The sequence below is a fragment of the Buceros rhinoceros genome, unplaced genomic scaffold (genome assembly GCF_000710305.1).
Source record: "Buceros rhinoceros silvestris isolate BGI_N320 unplaced genomic scaffold, ASM71030v1 scaffold4295, whole genome shotgun sequence".
In the NCBI taxonomy this organism is placed as follows: domain Eukaryota; kingdom Metazoa; phylum Chordata; class Aves; order Bucerotiformes; family Bucerotidae; genus Buceros; species Buceros rhinoceros.
The window spans coordinates 11,931-16,968 of NW_010413290.1; positions in this window are offsets into that span (position 1 = coordinate 11,931).

Sequence of the window (5,038 nt, forward strand, 5' to 3'; positions counted from 1 at the left end):
AAAAAAACAAAACCTCAGCTTTCAGCTGCAAATGCCCCGCACAGCCCAGTGATGTTTGTTATTGCAAGTGGATCCTTAGCAAATGTGACAAGAGTCTCAGTTCTAGTGTCATTTCAGTTACTAGAGTAGCACTTGAAGTTTTCCTCTTCCCTCCTTTTCAAATTAATCGTTCACACACTGGCAGTATTATTACCTCAGCAGAATATGATCTTATGATGCTGCTATAGGCTATAGAATATTCAGAATAAAATAAGAAAGCTGTAGTACCTGGCCATTCTAAACTTTGGTGTTAGTTTATACCATTTATCATAGAATATTGTTTTAATTCCTATAATCTTTCATATGAATCCTTCATACTGTGTAGAAAAGCAGACAAAGAAGCATTTCCACCACATAAAGCAGCAGAAGCTTGTTCTGCTGAATTCAACAGTAATCGTTTCAATTCGGGTACTTCAGTGAAACCATGTTTTCTGATCTATTTATATTTTTGCTCTTTGAAATATAAAAAGCAAGAAGAGAAGGCATTCAGCAGTAATTATTGTATAATGACATTTTCTTTGCACCGTTGTTCATCTAATGCTTTTGCTATAAGTGTACCCAAATTCAAGTTAGTACCAGGAGTATAGAGATACAGTACTTATAGATAGACTTGGGTATAGAATGAGTATTTCTCCTAATGGAAAATGTTGACTCCTTTTTACTCTAAATTTGTCCTTAACAGAATATTTCATTCTTACAAAGAGAGTGAAAAATGAACAGGAAAATACAAAGACAACGAGGTTTGTCTTCACTAAGTTCAATGTTCTATGGTTTGAAGTGGCAATTACTCGTATATATGTGCACGTATGTGTCTTTATCTACTACTAATAAAGGTGAAATATTGGAAGTATGAAGCAGATAGTGACTGTGAGCTCCAGTTAGTAAAGAAAATGAGGTGTAGTGAAACTTACAAAGGAGCAGTCTCCTAGTGCTTAGGTTGTGAAGGTGATCTTCTCTAACATAGTGCAATTCAGAAATCTGTGTTAAGTTTTTGATTGTTAGCTGGTTGTTGCAACAAGGAAAAGGCATATTGTTTTGAAGGCACATTCAAATCTTCTGATACTATTTTTTGCTAAAACAACAAAGCAAAAAATTATTTTGTCCATCAGGAAACATTTCTTTAATTAAAAACACTGTAGATTGTTACGAATCTCAGCTGCCTGAGAAACCCATTGGACACAATTGGAAGGGAATTGGACTTGTAGCAGCTGGCTATCCCCTAGCTAGAGCATGTTGTTAATTGTTAAATAGCTTAAATCTCATGTATGTTTTCTGTGTTACTGAGTACACAGGTGTATTCTGGATTTTTTAACTACTTCTAGTTTTCTTGTTTGTGATCAAGTTGCCATGTGGATGCTGCAGCTGTACTGCATTTGATAGCAGGCCTGGCTATTACTGTGGACACTGGAGTGCCGAGTTACCACAGGAAATGCAGGCTGTGCTTAATCAGTGATGACCACCTTCTGCTGAAAGGATGGTGATGAATTCCCATATTCAAAAGGTGTCTGAATTTGATAATGGAACTACAGGACTAAACATTGCTTTGCAATTTTGCGCTTCTGCAGCATTATCTATTTTTGCCAGTAGAGTGGGGTGGAGGTAGGGGGTGCAGGGCAGGGAGCAAGTTGTGTGTTCCTCTGTGTAAGCTTCACACTTGCTAACGTGGTATTGCATTGGCAGGTAATTTTCTGAATTATTGGAGAATATATCCTTTGGGTTGTGCAAGAAAAGAATACTTGCTGTGTAACTGAGGTTTTTAATCTTTCAGGTAATTAGTGGCTATCTTGGGGAACATGCACTCACATGCACACGCCGGTGGGTGGACCCTGGCTGGCTGCCAGATGCCCACCCAGCTGTGCTATCACTGCCCCTCCTCAACAGCACAGGGGGAGAAAATAAGACAGGAAAGTTCCTGGGATGAAATAGGCAGGGAGATCACTTACCAGTTAGGATCACAGGCAAAGCAGACTCAACTTGGGGAAGATAAATTTTGTTTATTGCCAATTAAAAATACAGTAGGATAGAGAGAGACAGACAAAATTAAAAACACCTTCCTCCCGTCCCCTTTCTTCCCAGGCTCAGCTTCACTCCTTTGTTCCAGACTCTTCTGCCTCTTCCTTCCCCCCAGAGCACCCCCGTAGATAGCAGAAATGTTTATGTTTTGGTTATTGGGATTATCTTTGCTCCAAATTTTCTTCTGATTTCAGAGCAGACTCTCTTGATTTGTTTGATGACTTTGATTACTGTGGTGGTGATTATCAGCCTCTACCATTTGCAACAAGTAAATGGTCACATAAATAAATATTAGTTACATTGTGTGGAAAATAAACTCCCTCTTCTGTTTTCAGTGGCTGTGCTTTGTTATTTTTAAATTACCTCTGCTATTTCTCATACTAGGAGATTTTCCAGTGGCTGTTAAGTGAGTGATTTATTAAACTTTCCAGGTGTATTATTAATAAATAAATTGTCACATAAATTTAATTATTTCTACTGCCAGGTTTTCAACACAGTTGTTCCAGTGATATTGTGAAATAACCATCTAAAAATCCATCGTGTTTATTTATTGCCCAAAGCAGCAACATAAAATTAAAATCATTCTATCATCTCTGTAATAAAGCTAGTTACATGGGGCCTTGGTTTATTCTAAGTGACAATAAAACTTAAAATTTGCCTACCAGTTTAAAGAAAATTGCAATGAAATAGTCAAATATTTTTCACTGATGCAATATAAAACATTCGGGGGAGGGGGAGGAGGGCATTTGTTCCTTCAGCTGTTACACTGTAAAAACTTTTGTTTATGTTCATCAAACAGCAAAGGCGTTTTGTTGTTTGATGAGCCACACTTCTTTCCGGACTCTAAGTAGTGCTTTGATGTTAATTTAAAGTTGATTAGTCAGCACAGAAATCTTTTCTCAATAGTAGCACATATAAAAATCACTAAACTGATGAAGTAAAATTTCACGTGTATGTATGACTGTGTAAAGTAAGATTAGTATTGCCCTTTAAAATATTCATAACTATGTTCTTGAGAAGTTGGTACTGAATTTCACTGAATTGGAAATTTATGCTTTAAACTTTAACAGCTGCAAGTAGATTATTAAGAAAGAAGATGAAGTTACTCATTTGACTATGTAGATACTATATTCAAAAGTATTTTGCACAGTCACATTTTAAAATGTGTCAGTGTGAAAATTCACCACACCAGCTTAATTTATTCCCCTCATTCATGTGCATTATAGTGCAATTTTCAGTTTTAGGTTCATGTACTTTTTTACCTGGAAATGTGAAAAAATAATGTTTAGGAAATAAATAGATGAAGCTCTTGCCAGTGGAACAAAGGATAGCACATAATGAGTGGCATAAGTGATTGCAAGCATCAAATAGGTTTATACCCAAAATTAATATAAAACTTACCATTAATTTCACTGACATAGCTCTTCCTTTATAAAAGAGAATAGGGCATATTGAAAAACTGTGCATTTCCCCGTTGTACTTGCTGGGAATAATGTGGTGTAGGTTACTAAATACGGTTTGAAAAAAGTGCACCAAATAGATATATATATGATTATAAACATCAAGAGTCTATTGCCATGTTGATAAACAATAATAATTCCTATCCTCTGACTTACCAGTCTCATTTCAGTCAGCCTGAGTCCCTCCAACAGAAGTGTTGCCTTGACAAGGAGCCCGATTCCTTGTATCTTCAGATTTCTCCTTGGTACATAAAGATATGTATCATCCCCCTTCTTACAACACCTCCCCTTTCTTCTCTCTGTTTTACTAATAGCAAATTATTCGGTATTTCAAGCCAGCAACAGGTCTGCAGAGCATCAAAGAAACTGAGATGCGTGGATGGGTGGGAAAGGAAGTAAGTTTGGGAACTTGAGCAGGTGGTGAAGGAAGGAAAGATGTCTCCAAGTAGGAGCTGCAGGAGCTACTCAAAACAGGGTATAGATGTGGGACAATAACCTCCACTGTTTATTTAGGGTTTTTCTCTGCTTTTATTGTTTGCTTTTTCTTCATAAGCTTGCTGTTCTTTGGTATGTGTGAAACACGATAAAGTGTGAGTTTCATTACTGTCATGCGTAAAGTAGGGTGAGTAAGATACCTACAATTCAAGCTAGAGCTTTGGCACGAACTCTTGCCTCTTTCTGGCAAAATAGCAAATACGGCTTTGTCTTATAAAAGAAGTAAGAGCAATTTGCTGTAATTCCTAGACCAAGAATGCAATTTTTCTTAACTGATAAAGCATAGTGAGTGTTAACCAGCTCTCTTGGGACCTCCTACCTTTTAGATTCCTAAGCCATGGGATTCTTCCAAGTAGGTCTTTGAAGAGGCCAAAGTTACATCTCCTGAAGTCCAGGTTTGTAATCCTACTTATTGCCTTGCTTCTTCCACATAGGATCCTGACCTCCACCATCTCACGGTCACTGCAGGTAAGGCTGCCCCTAACCTTCACATCCCCAGCCAGACCGTCTGTGTTTATTGGTACAAGGTCCAGCAGCACAACTCTCCTCACTGGCTCCTCCACCACGTGTGTCAAAACATTACCATCAGTGCTCTGCAGGAACTTCCTGGACTGTAGTAGTAGTTGAAATTGTGAAAATATTCCTTTAAGGTCCGCCTCTTTGAACTAGGTGAGAATATTGACTAAGGCCTCTCCTATTGTTTGAAGGGTGAAATATTAATTATACTCCTGAGAAGTTGTATAATTTTATTCTTCACAAAGGTATCTGATTTCTGCATTCCAGAAGTCATTAATACAGATCTGACATTATGTGCCACTATATGTATGTTTTCACAAAAAGGTGAATTTTGTACCCACTGGTTCCCCAAACTGTCTTTATTAAAACATTTTTATTCTTGGGTTTGAGCATAATGCAAATAATCATCTGATTCATAACTCAAACCTGTATTTTTGCTTGATGCTTTCTCATCTGGAAATAGTTTTCTTGGCCTTCACTCTCTGATGGCGAGGCAGGAATGTTGTACTAACATG